The 19,722-nt window shown below is 39.0% G+C and overlaps 2 long non-coding RNA genes across 10 annotated transcripts in view; both read right to left on the bottom strand.

Moving 5' to 3' along the window:
• The window catches only part of LOC131509496 (uncharacterized), a 154,967-nt gene that overhangs the window by 119,439 nt on the left and 15,806 nt on the right, over positions 1-19,722 (bottom strand). For all 9 annotated transcript variants that reach the window (XR_009260530.1, XR_009260529.1, XR_009260527.1 and 6 more), the window contains exon 3: positions 18,863-19,042. This is a non-coding gene — a long non-coding RNA (uncharacterized LOC131509496). The remainder of the gene's footprint in view (positions 1-18,862; positions 19,043-19,722) is intronic.
• On the bottom strand, positions 11,021-12,279 carry LOC131509495 (uncharacterized). Its single transcript, XR_009260526.1, has 2 exons — positions 11,610-12,279; positions 11,021-11,426 (listed from the first exon to the last, which is right to left on the bottom strand). It is a non-coding gene; the product is annotated as an uncharacterized LOC131509495 (long non-coding RNA).

The raw sequence follows: 19,722 nt of genomic DNA, 5'->3' as shown, positions 1-19,722 counted from the left end.
TTTGCAAATCAGATATCTCTTAAGAGGCCAATATCCAAAATATATAAAGAACTCATACAACTCAATAGCAAAATAACAACCATATTAAAAATGGGCAGAAGGGGCACCTGGGTGGCTCAGTCGGTCAAGAGGCCGACTTCAGCTCAGGTCATGATCTCGTGGTCTGTGAGTTCGAGCCCCGCGTCAGGCTCTGTGCTGACAGCTCAGAGCCTGGAGCCTGTTTCAGATTCTGTGTCTCCCTCTCTCTCTGACCCTCCCCCGTTCATTCTCTGTCTCTCTCTGTCTCAAAAATAAAATAAAAAATGTTAAAAAAAAATGGGCAGAAAATCTGAAAAGACCTTTTTCCAAAAACATACAGATGGCCAACAGGTACATAGAAAGATGTTCAACATCAGTAATCATCAAGGAAATGTAAGTCAAAATCACAGTGAGATATCACTTCACACACGTTAGAATGACTATTATCAAAAAGACTAGAAATAACAAGTGTTGGCAAGAATGTGGAGTAAAGGAAACCCTCGTGCACTATTGGCAGAAATAAAAATTGGTGCAGCTACTATGGACAACAGTATGGAGCTTCCTCCAAAAATTAAAAATGAAACTACCATATGATCCAGCATTCTACTTCTAGGCATTTACCCAAAGAAAGCAAAAACATTAATTTTAAAAGATATATGCACCCCTATGTTTATTGCAGCATCATTTGCAATATCCAAGATATGGAAACAACTTAAGTTTCAATCAGTGGATGAATAAAGAATATGTGATATATCTACAGTAAAACCTTGGCTTATGAGTAACTTGTTCTGTCAATGTTCCTCAAGATGAGCAAACATTTCTAATAAATTTTGATAATTTATTATAAATCACTGATAAATGAGTGATGTCTTGCAATACAAGCAGTATGTGACACAGAATATCACATGATCACAACTAAGTCAGTGGTTCTTGAAATTGATATATGAGTGCTTTGAATTACTCTCAAAAATCAAGGTTTTACTGTATATGTATACACACAACACACACACACACACACACACACACACACACATATGCATACAATGGAATATTGTTTGGCCATGGAAAGGAATGAAATCTTGCCATTTGTGACAAAATGAATGGATGGACCTTGAGGACAATATACTAAGTGAAATGAATCAGACAAATGCTGTATAATCTCTCCTATATGTGGAATCTAATATATATATTAGATATGTGTTATATATATATCATAGACACAGAGAACTGATTGGTGGTTGCCAGAGGCGGAGGTGAGAGGGTGGGGGAAATAGGAGAATTGCTTTTGTTTTTTGTTTTACTGTTTAAATTGAAATTAAAAAAAAGAACAATAGGGGCACCTGGCTGGCTCAATTGGAAGTGCATGCTACTCTCGATTTGGGGTCATGAGTTCAAGTTCCATGTTGGGTACAGAAATTACTTAAATAAGTATAATTGTTAAAAAAAAAAGAACACTAAAGGTATCTATCTTACATGCTATTTATAACACATAAAATTAATCTAGAATAGTAAGTGCTATATAAACATCATTTTTTTAAATTATCAATTTGTCAGAACAGTATTTTGGGTACAACGGACAATGTTGGTTGGACACCGAGTATCTATTTTCCTCTTCCTCCTAACAGATCCTTTGTCCAGGTATCTATCCCTTGCCCTTGTAGCCTATGAGACTTACAGATGCTACTAGGCAAATTCCTAGCTCCAGGGATGGGCTCTAAATGGACTAACACCACTATATTCATTTATTCCTTCCTGCTAAGAATAGGCAAATAATCCAATACTTGTCAATTCGATTCCAGAAGAGGTTTGCTGGAAACTTCTGGAAAAGATCCTCCTTATTTTTAAAGATAGTGATTGAAAACCAGTCTTTCTTGCTAGACATGAGCCATGTTAAGATTTGCCTGCTAATGCTAAGGACTTGCAGTGGCATGATGGGGTAATCTGCTGGAAATGGAATCATCAAGAAGAGTGACTCATTGTACCCTTCAAAGAATTTGTAATTTAAAGGGTCTGCTGAATTGAATATTGACATGTGAACACAGAGGAAATAGAAGGTCCCAGGGAAGGGTAGGGTGCAAACAGCAAGACTGAATGCATAGCTGATGGGAAGGGGTGGGTGTGTTAGTTTGGTAGGGCTGCTATACAAAGTACCACAGACTGGGTGGCTTACAAAACCAGAAATCTATTTTCTTACAGTTCTGGAGGCTAGAAGTCCAAATTCAAGGTGTTGGCAAGTTGGGTTCTTCTGAGGCCCCTCTCCTTGGCTTGTGGATGGCCATCTTTATGTTCACATGGTGTTTTCCCTGTGTGTCTGTCCAAATTTCCTCTAAGGGCACCAGTCATATTTTACTAGGGTGCACAATAATGACTTCATTTTCAACTCAATCACCTCTCTAAAGACTCTATCCCCTAGTCACATTCTGTGGTGCTGGGGATTAGGTAGGACTTCAACATCTGAGTTTTTGAGGGGAAATAATTCAGCCCATAACTGGGGTTAGAGAAAGTGGGAATAATATTTGGAAGAAGAAGGGGGGAGAGGAAAATGGTAATTTGTAGAAGGAAAGATTCTGAGTTGTTCCTAAGGGAAAGGGCAAGGAGGAAATATGAAGGAGGTACAATGGGCCTCAGGAGAATTGCTTTAGGCACTGCCCCAGAAATTAATACACTCTTAAGCCCCTTCTATTACAGGCTTATGTTCTTCAGAATTCTAATGATAAGAATGTTCTTTGGATTATTAGTAAACAGATGTTTTGGTTTTATATTTATGTCTGAACTTCATAAGTTTCCATTTCAAGCCAGGAAATAAACTCATATATGCTATATATGTTATTTTTTTTGAATCAAAGAAATTAGCTTTGAGAATATAGGGATAAGCAGACCAAGTAATGAATGTGTTCATGAGTAGCTACTGGTCATTAGCTAATGCCTAGTCCTTAATCAGGAGTTCAAGTTCTGTTGAATGCAATGGGATCAGATCTAACACAGCAGGGGTACTCAGAAAAAGCTTCATGAACACATGCAATATAAAGTGGCAGAATAAAGCAGAAGTATATTTCAAGGAAGAGGCATGATATGAGCATAATAAAAAGAAGAGTCTGACTTATTAACAATTCACACTTAAAGAGATGTGTAGGGGTCCAATATTGAGCCTGAGCTCTGTACACTCTAAGATTAAGCCATGGAAGTTCTATCTGGAGCACTGTGGAGCCAATTACCTGAGGATATATTTACATGAGGGACTAAAAAGGCTTTTAGGGTTCAAAGCTCATGCATTTGGGGGCTCCTGGGTGGCTCAGTCAGTTGGGCGCCCAACTCCAACTCAGGTCATGATCTCAGTTTGTGAGTTCAAGCCTGGTGTCAGGCTCTGTGCTGACAGCTCAGAGCCTGGAGCCTGCCTCAGATTCTGTGTCTCCCTTTCTCTCTGCCCCTCCCCACTCACACTCTGTCTCTCTCTGCTTGTCTCTCTCTCAAAAATAAATAAACACTAAAAAAAAAAAGCACATGCATTTGGTTTAAGGCAACATCAAGAACTGTAAGCAATCTTTTTCTGTAAGAGATTTTATCCTGATTGCAAACCAAAAAGTTAGCCTGACACATGGATATTGGTACAAGACATAAGACTCTTGATTTAGAGAGAAAGGAGGGTTTACTACAGCAATAGCACTATCCAGAATATCAGCTTTTGAGGTGGGGGAGAAGGACACTAGTTTTGAGTCCCAATTCCCTGCACACGCAGGGGCTTGCATTATAGGAGAGGAACCTTCAGCCTAGGGAATCTGAACCTTCTATAATGGACAGTAAAAGCTTGTTTGTTCTTTGCTCCAGGTGATACCATTTCTATCTTCTCAGGTTGTTTGCTATACAAACATCTTGAAGAGACAGCCCAGAACAAGGGGCAGTCAATGCTTCATCCACCTTATGTGCAGAAATGCAAACTTCATGAAGAATTATCTCCAAAAAACTGGCCTAGTGTTTGAGGGAAATGACATGTTCTTCGAGAGTCATGCCAGGGTTCTAATCCAAGAGGGCTCTGATAGAAGAAGAAAAACTAAAGGACCATTTCCCTAAAATCTTGTTGAATCATTGAGAGTGCAAGGAATTCTTGGCACGGATATAGTTACTTTGACAGAACTGATGAACTTGACTTTGGTACCAAGAGGAGGCATTACCGCATCTATACAAATATTACCGCAGTAGCCTGAAGAGCAGAGGAAGAGAATAGAAGACTCTACCTAGTAACCCAAATGATGTGTTCATAGATGCTTGTGGTATTCCAATAGTAGCCTGGATTTTAAGTCTCTAAGAAATTTAAAATTATAGGGGCGCCTGAGTGGCTCAGTCAGTTAAGCATCAGATTCTTCATTTCTTCTCAGGTCATGATCTCACATTTGGTGAGATCAAGACATAAGCCAGGCTCTTCAGGGGGTGTTTGGGATTCTCTCTCTCCCTCTCTCTCTGCCCCACCCCCACTTATGCTATCTCTCAAAATAAAAAACATTAAACATTTTTTAATTATAAAGTTCTGTCAACATGTAGTGAGTTCTGAACTATCCCAAAGACCTTGAGAGTATTAAGGAGCATAGCATTGTTTCTTTAAGAAAAAAATTTTTTTCTTACTGTTTACATTTGAGAGAGAAAGAGTACAAGTGGGGGAGAGCCAGAGAGGGAGAGGGAGACACAGAACCTGAATGAAACAGGCTCCAGGCTCTGAGCTGTCAGCACAGAGCATGACGCAGGGCTTGAACTCATGAACCGTAAGATGATGACCTAAACTGAAGTCAGATGCTCAACCACCAACTTAACAATTCAAAACTTTGGTGCCTTATTATGGGTAAATTCTTTGTGACCACTTCCTATCATGACACACCCAGGCACCCTGCATAGCATTGTTTCTTAATCATTATGCCACATTAACACAAAGGATGGATGATATTTATCTATGTGACATACTTCCATGGATGCATTCAGATTTCAAAAAAAAAAAAAAATGCAAAAAAAAAAAAAAGAAAAACCCAAAACAATTTTGCATATAAATGAAGAAAACTGCACTACAAAATACTTTGTTAAATGTTCATCTAATAATGTTACAAATACAATAATAATAAAATTGGTCAAGTAAGGGTCAACAAGATACAGCTTATGTCTTTTTTAAGATATCATGATTCTCCCCTAACCTCTACTCTATATTGACATTAATAAAACAAGTTCACAGTATTGAAAACCATATAAATTAACCTTATTTTATTGCTAAAATAAAAACATGTAATTGGTAGATTCCCCCCACCCTTGTTACTAATGTAAGGAGGATTTTTATATTATTACTTTGAGAGCTCTCATTTGGCCATCATAGCTATTAGGTGTCAACTAATAATAATGCTCATAGACATTTTATTTTTGTGTAGTATAGATGCTGATGCATTCATTTGTAATTTCCTCTTCTATCTAGTCATAGGCAAAAATTTGAAAAGTGAACTCAAAAAAAATGAAAATAATTCAAAATGGCCACAAAGGTAGGCTGTGGATTATGTATAACTCCCTGCAGGTCAGCTGCAATTTTACCCTTCTCTCTCGGGAAATCATATTGGATCAAAGTGATATTTATGTCACTCATAAATGTGTGTGTGTATGTGTGTGTACACATACATGTATATACATAAATAACTCAAAACTGTGGTGCCTTATTATGGGTAAATTCTTTGTGATCACTTCATATCAAAACATGATACACAAATGTGTTCTCTCACTGAGGTTGCAAAAAACCAAAAAAACCCTCAGAATCATTCAAGTCTTAGTTCTTGAGACCCTTACCATTACATTCACATTTATACCAACTGTTTATGGAACAATCTTTGAAGTAAGAATATGTGGAAGAAATCATTTTATAGACTTAACAATTAACTTTTAATATGCCAGTGACTTGCAACAAACATGTGGAAATACCGGCTAGGACAGCCATAGATGAAACAAAGTGAAGTGAGATCCAACAATTATGGTTGGTGTTAAATTGGATGAGTCTTCTCTATGTTGAAATAAGAGACAAATGCTTTATAGGATTGCATTAAGGCATATGTGTGAAAAAAAAGGAAGCAATTATTTTTGCTTTATTTGGCATTGGGCAGGCTTCCGTTGGAACAAACCATATTTAATTTTCATGTCATGCTGTACAAAGAGAAAAAACTTGGAGCATGTTCAGAGGAGAACAGCAACTGATTAAAGGTTTATAAAATTAGACCTATGAGAAATTGTTAAAAGAACTAGGCATGTTCAGTCAAATGCAAGACATTCAGGCAGGATGAACAATTACTTACAAATATGTGAAGAAATGGTTCCCAAGCCTGAGGTTTAGGCTAAACAGAAAGTTAAATCATAGGATTAAGAACACAAAACAAAACAAAAACCAGAGCAATGAAAGTTAGAAACTAAATATTATAAAAACAAACTAAAAAGCTTTTCAGAAATTGATGAATGGAGCTACCTATAATTTGGAATTTTGCATATATGATTATTAAAACAACTAAATTCAATTCTGTACTTAAATAGAAATAATGTAGGAAACAAAAAGTATTTGATGGATTGCATTGAAAAGTAAAGATCACTAAGTGAAATAAGTCAGAGGAAGAAGAATCCTATGATTTTGCTTATATGTAGAATCTAAAAAACACACAAAAAATGAACAAAACAGAAACAGATTCAGATACAGGAAACATACTGCTGGTTACCAAAGTGGGGAGAGGCTGGTGGGGGAGCCAAGCAAAACAGGTGAAAGGGATTAAGAGATACAAACTTCCAGTTATAAAATAAGTAAGCCATGGAGTGTAATGTATAGCATAGGAAATATAGTCAAAAGTACTGTAATAACTTTGTATGGTGACAGATGGTAACTAGATTTATCATGCGGATCCTTTTGTAATGTATAAAAATATCGAATCACTATGATGCACATCTGAAACTTACAGGATATTGTCATGTCAATTACACTTTATTTATTTTTAATCTTTATTTTTGAGAGAGAGACAGAGTGTGAGCAGGGGAGGAGTAGAGAACTAGGGAGACACAGAATCCGAAGCAGGCTCCAGGCCCTGAGCTGTCAGCACAGAGCCTGATGTGGGGCTCAAACTCACGAACTGTGAGATCACGACCTGAGTGGAAGTCGGACGCTCAACCGACTGAGCCACTCAGGCACTCCGTCAATTACACTTTAATTAAAAAAAAGTAAAAATCATTAGATCGAGTATGATGAATATCTTAAGAAAAAAATATGGTGGGGCGCCTGGGTGGCGCAGTCGGTTAAGCGTCCGACTTCAGCCAGGTCACGATCTCACGGTCTGTGAGTTCGAGCCCCGCGTCAGGCTCTGGGCTGATGGCTCGGAGCCTGGAGCCTGTTTCCGATTCTGTGTCTCCCTCTCTCTCTGCCCCTCCCCCGTTCATGCTCTGTCTCTCTCTGTCCCAAAAATAAATTAAAAACGTTGAAAAAAAAAAAAAAAAAAAAAAAAAAAGAAAAAAATATGGTATATTTGGTGGCTTTCTTTGGGATCCAGGACAGCAAAAACAGAAAGGAGCTCTGATAGTAAATCTTTGAGCTTCTGTATAAGGGCAGGAAGGCAGTGTGGTGAGCAGCTTTTCGGACTTATTCAGGGGGTTCACCATGAATTCCTACCATGATTCTCCCTAGAGTGGTCCTCAACTGTTAATTATTCTTTCTGTTATTTCCAGGGAAAATAGTTATTTCTCTGAAGTATCTTCTGCTTTTTGGAAATCTTGTTGGGCAAAGCATGTAGACAAAAATTCTCCAGTTTACACTCTTTACCTCTCATGCGGAAGAGGGGCTGCTGAGATGAAACTACAAAGTCTGTACCATTTTCTTTTACTTTAAAGCTGTTCTATTAGCCTCATGATAATTTGTTTTTTTAACTTAGAAATGCAGATAATCTAACAATAATCTCCTTTAAGTGTTCTAGTTCCTTCTCTGTTTGGCACCTGAACCCTGCGTTTAATACGATTCCAACAGCAATTACAATGTATGTGTTTTTCACCATGCTAAACAATTCTCAGACCCCAGCTGGGTATTCTACACTTCAACCTAATTCTGACACTATCTACCTGGGATAGTATCACATCCCAGTTAACGATTCTAACTGGCAATACTGCCCCGCCTCCGCCCCCCCCCCCCCCCCCCCCGCCCCCGCCACACACTTCAGGTCCAATCCCAAGTCCAGCTTGTTGTTACCTGTGCTCTTCACCCACTGCCTAGAACCAGTAAGTTCCCACAAACCCCTCGCTGGGTTCGATTAATTTGCTAGTGTGGTTCACACTCACAAACATATTATTTACTAGATCACCAGTTTATTATAAATGGATATAACTCCTCCAAGGAGCCCTAATTCTTCCCTTCCCTTATGCCAGTTCCACAGGACCTCCCTATAACACACCTGACAACTGTTAATGATTAATTCAGTTAATGCTGAGTTCTCTTGATTAAACATAAAAGGGCCCAGATCCAAGTTGTAAAAGCAGGTAACACCCTCAGGTCTGCAATATCTTTGAGGATACCACACCAGCAGCTCTGGTGATGGGAGAATAATATGCTATAGGGTTTCACAGGACAAAGTCCTATCAGGACATTCTGATGAAACTGTTAACAAGATCAGACAAAGTCCCAGACAGCTCGGTGTCCGTTGGGTCTACTGAAGACCAAAACAGATTAGTGATAAAGCAAATATGGTATTTGTAACATATTTAACTACTGGTGGATTTATTTTAAAAATAAAAAGTTGGGGGGCGCCTGGGTGGCTTGGTCGGTTAAGCGTCCGACTTCGGCTCAGGTCATGATCTCACGGTCCGTGAATTCGAGCCCCGCGTCGGGCTCTGTGCTGACAGCTCAGAGCCTGGAGCCTGTTTCGGATTCTGTGTCTCCCTCTCTCTCTGCTCCTCCCCTGTTCATGCTCTGTCTCTCTCTGTCTCAAAAATAAATAAACGTTAAAAAAAATTAAAATAAATAAATAAATAAATAAATAAATAAATAAATAAATAAATAAAAAGTTGGGATACTTTGAGTCTTAGTTTCTTGCTTGGGCCCCTGTTTGCTAATCTGGCTTCATTAATCTGTTTTGATGTCTTCCTACCAGTAATTTTTTGTTGCCATTATGTTATTACAGTGCATACTGGTGGACAAATCTTCAAGACCTAGAGAAATGTTTTAATGATTGAAAACCAAAAGAAATACATCTTACTACAATTCTGGCAAGCAAAGTCTTTTTTTTTTTTAAGTTATTACATAATTAGTTAACTCTTATTTTTTAAATTGTATTTTAAGTTTGAATATGCAATTCACATGGCTTAGAATTCAATAGACACAAGAGGACAGACAACGGGAGTTTTCTTCCCACACCAGTGCCAGCTACTCAGTTTCCTTTCCTAGAGGCAACTAATGCTGTCAGTTTTCTGTGGATCCATCTTTCCAGAGACAAAGGAACTTGTTCTAAATGTAATAAAAAAAATTTGGAAAGGGCCAAAGGTGATGAAGGAGAGACTGTTTTCAATGTTATGCCATCAGCATTTTAAATTTCAGCTAACCTAGAGGCACCTGGGTGGCTCAGTCGGTTAAGTGTTCGACTCTTGGATTTCAGCTTAGGTCATGATCTGACAGTTCGTGAGTTAGAGCCCCGCATTGGGCTCCACTCTGTCAGTGTGCAGCCTGCTTGGGATTCTCTCTCCCTCTCTCTCTCTCTGCCCCTCCCATCACACTTTCAAAATAAATAAATAAAAAATATTCAGCTAATCGATATAGATAACACCTGTGTTATTTTTCACTAGCAAAATATGGTCAAAACATTCCTGTTCACAAAAGATGCTATTCAACACTGGACATCTGATTTTTCAACTCCATACAATTAGTTATGGATAAACTATGGATAAACTATGGATATTCGCTCTATGGATATAGAGCGAATAAGCTCTACTGCTGGGGTACAGCTTGCAGCTAACACATCTTGCAAGCACAGAGTGCACAGGGCTCAGACTGCCCTTGTCATTATGGTTCAGGCCAGTATCAGATAATAGTAGCCTTTAAGAATGTACAAAAAAAAAATCATCTCATTCATACAGCATGGCGAAGAATGGTCTCACCATATGCTTGTTTAAATACTTAAGCAGATTCAAAGTTTTCTGAGAAAAATACAGGCCAAATAATAACCCTGTCTGGTGGCACCTCCCACGCTTAAATCCATAGCAAAGAGGGGTAGAATTTATCTGAAAATACTGCAGATTTAAAAAAAAGGACTAATGTAACAGTTTATTTTAAATATCAATATTTATAATAAGTTAGAAATTATATCCTTAGAAAATATTTAAACTCTGACTCTGCAGGGCACACTGAGTGCTCCATTCTGGGTTTTAAAGGGGATGGATGATTGATAGGCAGGGTGAGACTGGGGAAGCTGGGCAGAATCATTCCAGAGATGAGCATCTGGTGAGGCCTCTGCTTGTTGTGGCCACATGAGTACCCTCTCCTGGTGTCTGGGCCTGGTGCTGCTGTCCTTTGTTACAATTCACCAGAAGGTCAATAGAGGATGAGGGAGCCAGTGAAGCTCAGGGACCTTCAACTTCCAACTAAATTATTCCCAAGTGACCTGAGCAGTTCAGTTGTGAATCATGACTGACAAAGTTAGAGACTCCTAGGGACATCTTTGCTTTTTCCTTTTTTTTTTTTTTGGTCCCCTTGCCTTTAAGTCTATTAGAGTGAGCATGGGCATTTGCTATGTTCTGCTGATTTTCACCCATATATAGGTGAAGGAAGGAATTAAGGAAGTTGTTAAACTCATCTGCCATGGATAGAGACTCTGGTGTAAAGGGCATTTTTCCATCCCCGGTAAGCTGTATGTACATTTTCTCCTCAGGCAGACATCAGGGGGCCAAGAGCTTGGTTTACAACAAAGATGCTAAACCTCTCTGTCATTTCACTCTCTTATTCTGAGGAACAATCTTAAGCAGTAATGCAACACGCTTCATTTCTATGCAGAATGCCTGATTTTATTTTTTGGAGGGGCTTCTTACACCCTATTGGTTTTATTTTAATCACCTCCATTTGTGTTCCATGTTTCATATTAGCATCTGTATCAGTCTCTACGCAGTTGGCCACTTCTCCGCAGCCAGGACTCTAGAGGCAGACCATCTGAGGTCTCTGAAGCTTGCTCTGTATGTAGTGTTTGCACCAGTCTTGTCTTGGAATGGTGTAGTTCTATAGAGTCCGTTGGGTCTGGCCTGGCTGCTTTTGGCTCAGTCTATGGGTGAAATTAATTGGCCCTCCTTGCTCTCTTCTTTCTTCTTGAAGTAGTTATAACTTTAGGAGAGTATTTTTTTCTTAAACTCATGTGAAGTGATCTTTTCATCTTCTTGTATGTCTTTAGCACCTGGTAAGGCAACAAGGTGAGCCCAGAGACTGGGTTGGGACAAGGGAATGGGGGCTGGGTGGAAAGTGGAGAGCTAAGGAGGAGGTTTGTGCCAGGAGGCAGGATTATCTGGGGAGGGGACTGGTGGGTTGGGGGGAACATAAATGGGGAAAAGGAAGAGAAGCTTGGGTAGGGTCATTTGACCTTGCTAATGCCTCTTGATCTGGGTTGAGAGGTGGTCTTCCTCTTCTTCCACCGCTTGGTGCTTGTGGTTTGTGGTTTCCATGATTTCTTCACCACTTTTGCCATCTTGCAGCCTCTCAGTTGTCTAACCCCAGGAGTTTGTCCTCTGTATATATACCTCTCCCAGAACAATGGGGAGTCACACCCCTTCTGCTCTGTTTAGTCAGCAGGGCACTCACTGCAGCCAATGGTGGTTAAGGGGAGCTTAGACATCACAAAGGACCACTCTGGAGGGGTGGGGATGCTAGGTAGGCCAAAATGCTCTAGCTGGAAAAGATAACTGCTAAAGAGCCTTCTCATACTGCCCTGCCACCCCTCTTTGTCTCTCCCTGGTCAATTCTAATTGTATACACAGCAGACAGGGGTGTTTCCCCCAAGTCATTCCCCATGGTTCATTCTACTGACTCCCACTCTTTACTGTTACTTAGTATTGTGAGATATCTAAAAATCACCAAGATACAAGTATGGCAGCCTGATTTGGAAAACCTAGGAATCAGGAAATTAGGGGACAGTGTTTGAGGCATGATGCCCTTCATTGTCTGGCTTTGTCTGGCTTTGAAGAAGGCTTTGAAATATAGGGGCCAGGTGAGTGTGTGTGCATGTGTGTGCACCAGGATCACTCATTCACAAGAAATAAGATCAAACTTATGAAATAAGAGTACATTTAGGAATATATTTATGTTTACAGATATTATGTATAATTATCTTTTGGAGATCAGATGGAAATCTTTGGAAGAACATCTTCAAAGAGGCAAGGAGTTTTATTTAACTTCAAGTTTGGAGGATGGCAGATAAGGAGAAATCAGAAGCAGAAGCTCACTTCTGAACCAGAGCTCACCTTTCTCCCCATCTGCACTTATCCTCTCTACCAACAGTAGAAATGACAGATTACAGAGACAGAAAATAGACGAGTGGTTAATTAGGGCTGGCAGAAGAGTAAGGGAAATGAAGAGTGACAGCTAATGGATGTGTGGTTTCTTACTGAGGTGATGAAAAAGTTTGACAGCTAATGGATGTGTGGTTTCTTACTGAGGTGATGAAAAAGTTCTTAAATTAGATTGTGGTGATGGTCGCACAACTTGGTGAATATGCTAAAAACCACTGAATTGTAAAAAAAAAAAAAATAATAGGGTATGACTTAGTTATATTAAAATATGATTCTAACTACAAAGAGAGCAGAAACCAGGCAAGGGCTAAAGTTACAGACCCCAAATGGACACCTGAGGCTATGAAATTTGTAAGACTAATATACTGCTAGAGAAAATGAAGCAGTGGCTAGAATTAAACTTATAAGATGCAGAGGACAAAGTGCCCCACGTGAAGGTAAGTTTTGTCTTAAGATTTGCCAGTCACTGCCGCCTTTTTAATGAGGTAACTGAATCTGTAGCTATCTAGCCAAAAAAAGTGAAAAACAGATCATTGCCCTATTCCCTCCCCCTTCTCTATTCCTGAGAGTAAAACTACAAGAAGAAATCAAATGAACTAGGCCTTCACTTTTTCCATGTGGAGAGGTGGCATTCCAGAAAAAAAACAAGTAGTCTTTTGTGAAAATCTGGGAGGAGAAGAGGTAAAAGAATAAGACTGCGCAAGGAAGGAAGGAAGGAAGGAAGGAAGGAAGGAAGGAAGGAAGGAAGGAAGGAGGGAGGAAGGAAGGAATAAAGGAAGAGTCGAGGCAAGAGATGAGAAAACATCCACAGGATCACTGTCTTATGGTTCAAGTCGTGAGACCTCTACCATCCGCACGCACGCTGATCTGTAAGGAACTGAAATAGCTGGCCCAGGGCTGATCCTCTTCACAGATTGATGCCTATTCTGCCCCAGCCTCCAATTAAATAAGAGTGAGCTCAACTGGCACCCTTATTGAAGACTGCTGGGCAGTGAGAAGTACCTATCTACCCAAAGCTCACCCAGTTATAAGGTGGACAAACAGTATAGCTAGAGATAGGCTCTGTGAAGCAGATCAGGAGCAGGGCCTGCTATATGAACTGCAGACTCAGGTTAAAAATAATAAGATCTTGAGGTGCCTGGGTGGCTCGGTCAGTTGAGCGACTGACTTCGGCTCAGGTCATGATCTTACGGTTTGTGAGTTCAAGCCCTGCATCAGGCTCTGTGCTGATAGCTCAGAGCTTGGAGCCTGCTTCGGATTCTGTGTCTCCCTCTCTCTCTCTGTCCCTCCCCCACTTATGCTCTGTCTCTGCCTCAAAAATAAATAAACATTAAAAAAAAAATAATAGGATCTTATTCCTGACAGGCAAAAATATTGAATAAGCAGTTTTGCCCCTCTCTTGTCATGTGCTGTAAGTTAAAAAGTAGAATAAAGCATGCAAGACTGTATAGACTGTATAATTGCAATGTATTAGAAAAACTGTAAGATTAAGATCCAATAAAAATATACCGAAACAGTGGTATTTTAGTGGTTGTTTCTACTTAGCTACAGTTCCCTTACCAGAACATAATTCCCTACAAGGCATGGCAGTTACTACCATAATAGGTAGTCACTAAATATCTGGTGACTTGAATGAATGAATAAGCATATAAATAAACAGATGAATGGATTTGTGTTAGTATGGTATGATTATAGATGTTTACTTTTCCCTGTTTTCCAAACTTAACATGTTTGTACAGTTGACTATACATGTTGTATTACTGTTTCTGGTACAAACTGACTGATGGACAGTGCGTATTTCTCTGTTCTCCAAGAGGCCCAGATACAATGAAGATAAAGGAATTTTTTTCTTAAAAAGGGGTTAAACTACAAGATGACGAGTATGGCACAAAGGTTACATTTCTGGAAGAGGCAAAATGGGTGGAGGAATAGCTGCTGAAGAAGGAGGGCAGAAGACCGAATAGAATACACAGAGGGAGAGTGCAGCGAAAGGGACAGCCAAAGTCAAGGCCGTGGAAGGATGGTACCTTACAACTCAATGGGGGATCTTGGTAATTTTCTACCAGTTATGTAAGTGGCTTAGGAATGGAGGAGGGGAAGGGAATAGGGCAATGATCTGTTTTTTACTTATTTTGGCTAGACAGATGTAGACTGAGTTGCCTCATTAAAAGGGCTGCAGGGACTGGCAAATCTTAAGACAAAATTTACCTTCACAGGCGGCACTTTGTCCTCTGCATCTTGTAAGCTTAATTCTTGCCACTGATTCATTTTCTCTTGCAATATACTAGAGGATTAAAAGTAGCCCAGGCAGCCGTTCCAAAATAAATTAAATCTTAAAATTCCAACAAAAGTGATCAGCCTTATTTGCTAGAGATCGAGAGAGTAAAACTACATACAACAGGTGGGAATAAAGGTGGAAAAGCCTTGGCTCAATGAAAGAAGTAACTCTAATGACTAGATCAATACAAAAGTGAAACAGGCTACTTAACCCTGTGAGGTAGCAAATCCTGATTCACTGAGAACCTATGTGCTAATCAATGTTATAAAACAACTGTCAGCCTCACAGCTCTGGTCAAGGTTATTTTTAGTATATGTTGGGGGAAAAGAGGCTTTGTCTTAATGTCCTTCTAAGTTACCCACCAAGCAATTGCTCCTTAGCATCCCAGACACTTCTCTGCCAGTCCCTAGGCACAATTCTATTGGCCACTGACTAGAACAACAGGTAGAGTCTCCATGAAAACAACTATTTCCTTGCAACATTGCCACAGGAAGTGTGAGAGAGGCAAGCCTTTTCTAAGAATAACCATTAGTTTAGTATCATGGCTTTATTTAGTTTAGCACTATTTTTTAAACTTTCTTATGTTTATTTATTTTTTGAGAGAGAGGGAGAGAAAGGGAGGGGCAGAGAAACTCTAAGCAGACTCTGCACGTTCAGCGCAGAGCCCAATGTGGGGCTCGAAATCACAAATGGTGAGATCATGATCTGACCCAAAACCAAGAGTCAGACACTTAACCGACTGAGACACCCAGGGGCCCCTAACTTAGCACTATTTCAAAAATGATTGTACCTTGCTTTTGCTTCTGTATGTGTGGTAAAATCTCTTCAAAAGAAATACTCATTGGGCATAAACCAAGCAGTTATAAAATAATCTATATTCTTGATCGTCCTTGTGACTTCATTTAAGATGGTCATTCCCTTAATTACACAAAGACTCAGGAGAAACTCTGAAATTACTTTCTTTAAGGGCTTGATTAAATTCTCAGCTAACGGTTAATTTCTTTCCAGGCTTGGTCTGGGGGTTGAAGGGCTATGGGAGTTCCAGGGGTATAAAGATCTATATTGGACACAATCACTTTGCTAAGCTGCTGAAGTGGGCAGGAAGTTAAACCCATTGACCTTGGCTCTAACATAGCTGTTTACTGATTTCTTTGGTCCACTGTCTCTACCTCCACTGCATCATGAACCTGGGTTTTCCTTCTTCTACCAAACAGTTCCTCTCACAGTTGTGAGTGATCTTTATAAAATGTGAATTAGGTCCCTCAATTTTTAACAAGGCTTGGCATAGCTGATCTTTGCCTACCTCTTCAACCTCAACTTGTACTCACTAAATCCTAGGTATACAGATATTCATTCAGTTGTACACAAATATTTCTTTAGTGATTGTTACATAACATATGTTGTTTTAGACAAAAGAAAAATATCTTTTCCTCATGGAACTTAAGGTCTTGTTCCTTGAATAAGCCCAGTACTTTAGTGGGCCTCAAGGCCTTTGCACAAGCTATTTTCTGCTTAGAATGCTTTCTTTTCACTTCACATTCCTGTTTTGACTGTTTTATTTAAAGTAACTTCTTTTACTCCCATTGAAGAACTCTGTTTATTTCCTTCGGAACTTGTATCAGAGTATTATATTATACTTATTATATTAGTATATTTTTGTGTGTGTGTATATATGTGTATTTGTAATATATCTATGCCATGAGGCCAGGATCATGTTCATTTAATTTGCCACTGTATACTGAATCTGACTTCTTGCTGTCCACCTCCCAAGGCTTAGCGTAATGAGCACATGGTAGGGTCTCAATAAACATTATTTGATATAAGACTCTGGGCTGTAATGTATAGAACTGTGGAATCATAGTGTATACCTGAGACTAATGTAACACTGTATGTTGATTATACTTCAATAACAACAACAAAAAAAGAATAAAGACTCTGGGTATATTTTTATTGAAAAGATTCACTGATGATCAAATTATACCCTGTTTCTATCTTTTTATATGTACATTTTAGACAAAAGTGGAAAAGTCTGAATTGCAATTTACTGGCAGTCAGATTGGCTACCTGACTTATTTTGTTCTTTAAAAATAGCCATGTGATAAATACCATGAAGGCAAAAACTCTTAATTCTGAAAGACTCCACTGCTAATGCCCAACTTCTCCATATGGTACCAGTTTTTATAACAATCTAAACATACAAAAAGTATATACAGTTCCAAATATTTATGAGCTTACAATAATATAAGTCATGAATGAGAGAGAGAGAGAAAAAAAAAAAAAAACATTTATTGAACTGGACAAACAGGTTTTTGAGTCCAAAGGTGGCAAAGGTGTAGCTGAATAGAGCAAAAACAGAAACTGTTAAAAGAACAGTAGTGGAAGCACAAAAAGGAAGTTCCTTAATGAGAAATGTGTTTCTAGGGATAGTAGACATTATATTCTGGACCAAGTAGCTATAGGTCACAGACTGCCGTGCTGGTTACAAAGGGGTCCAAACTAGAGACGATGGATGTATTCGTACAAATCTAGTTCCACTACTGGATAGCAACTCCAAGCACAGGTTCTATGATCATAGGTCAGTAGCATATTTATTATCCTCTTCTATATAATTTCTTTTTCATTCTGTTAAATTATAGTGAATATAGAAAATATATCTACAAAGTACAGAATTTCCAGACTAGATACAAGAAACAAGATTTAAAACATGAGGATATATTTCTACAAATGGCCAGTCCTCTATGATGGGTATACTGCTAATGCAGTTATGAGCATACTGGGCTTCCACACAAGAGTTTATTTGAAGAAATGATTCTATTACTTTAAAAAGTCTAAAGGATGGCACAGCTATTATAAATACACTTGAATTTTTTAAAAAGTAGGACTTCAAAATGTTTTCACTGACTTGCATAAATAAGGCCAAAAATGATCAAATATTCCATGGCCAAAAAAGACCTAAAATAACAAAATATTTACATGTATGTTAAATTCATTAATGTGTAAATACATTTTGTATTACTATAGAAACATAATAATTAGCTAATATATTAATTAATATCTACTAACCTGGGTTTTATATTAATAGATTAGTTACTATTAAATAATATGCTATTTAATTAATGTACTGCTGACTTCCAGATTTTGCTGACCCACACACAGGTTCTAAAGAGATACATCTGAGTTTAAGGTGTTACCCCTGTCCTTGAAAACTGTCTCAATCATACTATTTTGGAATCTCACACACATGACTAATGTATAACTTGTGTAAAAAGGACAGGTTGTCTTTAGCACTTGAAAATTACACAGCTAGAATAATATATGCTTTGCCTACAGTCCTCTCAGCACTGATGATAAACTCTCAGACTGTTCACAGGTATGCCCTCTGTTGGTAGGACCCTATTTCTGATTTTGGCTCCACTTCTGCCTAATGGGGTTCTTAAATATAAATTTTTTCCCTAAAACTGGCCTGTTTTGAACTAAAGTATACTAAGTCAAGTATTTCCTAATTCCTCCTTCCTTTAACATAAACTACACCAAACACAAAGATGAACACATTGTTTTCTACTATAGTGCCTTTAATAGAAGTACTGATAAGCTAAGAAATCTCTTCAATTTAGTTATTTACTTTTTAGAGTTTTTTTTTTTTTTTAATGTTTATTTATTTTTGAGAGAGAGACACACAACTTGAGCGGGGAAAGGGGCAGAGAGAGACAGAGATACAGAATCAGAAGCAGGCTCCAGGCTTTGAGCTGTCAGCACAGAGTCTAATGCAGGGCTCAAACTCATGAGCTGTGAGATGATGACATGAATGAAGTCAGATGCTTAACCAACTGAGCCACCTAGGTGCCCTAAAATAAGTTATTAAATACAGAAAATGAATAAAGACAGGACATATATAGTTTGGACTCTTAAACATATACCAATTCTTCCATGGCTCTCATTCTCTAACTGGGGTCTCCAAACTTTTCGACCATGCACCATGTATTAGTTTCAAAGGCCACCATAACAAAGTACCATAAACTAGATGGCTTAAACAAGAGAAAATTGTCTCACAGTTTTGGAGGCTAGAATCCGAGATCAAGGTGTCAGCACCACCTGTTCCTTCTGAGGGCAGTGAGGGAAAGATGTTTCATGCCTCTCCCATAGCTTCTGATGATATGCTGGCCACCTTGGAGTTCTCTGGCTTGTAGAAGCATCAGTCCAACATCTGCCTCCATCTTCATGTGGCGTGATCTATTTTATAAGGACACCAGTTATACTGGATTAGAGGCCCACACTACTCTGGTGTGATCTTAACTAATTATATCTGCAAGTACCCTATTTCCAAACAAAGTCATATTCTGAGATACTAGGGGTTAGAACTTCAACATGAATTTTGGGGAACACAATTCAGTCTGTAACACACCATAATACATGTACATTTATTTATACACTATTCACATCCAGTACTGCATTAAGAATTATATACATTATAACCCCTATTTTTTTAAGTTTATTTATTTACTATTTTGAGAGAGAGAGCAGTGGAGGGGCAGAGAGAGAGGGAGAGAGAGAGAAAATCACAAAAAGGCTCCATGCTGTCAGCACAGAGCCTGATGTGGGCCTTAAACTCACGAACTGAGATCATGACTTGAGCTGAAACCGAGAGTCAGATGCTTAATCAACTGAGCCACCCAGGCGCCCCCTATAACCCCTATTTAATTGGAAATTTGAAAAAGATAAGGCAAAGGTAAATATACATGAAGTAGAGGCACCTGGGTGGCTCAGCTGGTTGCGTGTCTGACTCTTGGTTTTGGTTCAGGTCACAATCTCACGGTTTCAGGAGTTCACGCCCCATGCTGGGCTCTGTGCTGGCATGATGGAGCCTGCTTGGGCTTCTCTCTCTCTCCCTCTCTCTGCCCTCCCCTGCTCCT

The sequence above is a fragment of the Neofelis nebulosa genome, chromosome 4, assembly GCF_028018385.1.
Source record: "Neofelis nebulosa isolate mNeoNeb1 chromosome 4, mNeoNeb1.pri, whole genome shotgun sequence".
NCBI lineage: Eukaryota > Metazoa > Chordata > Mammalia > Carnivora > Felidae > Neofelis > Neofelis nebulosa.
Note: the sequence above shows the minus strand (reverse complement) of the source record. Positions and strands in the feature narration are given on the sequence as shown.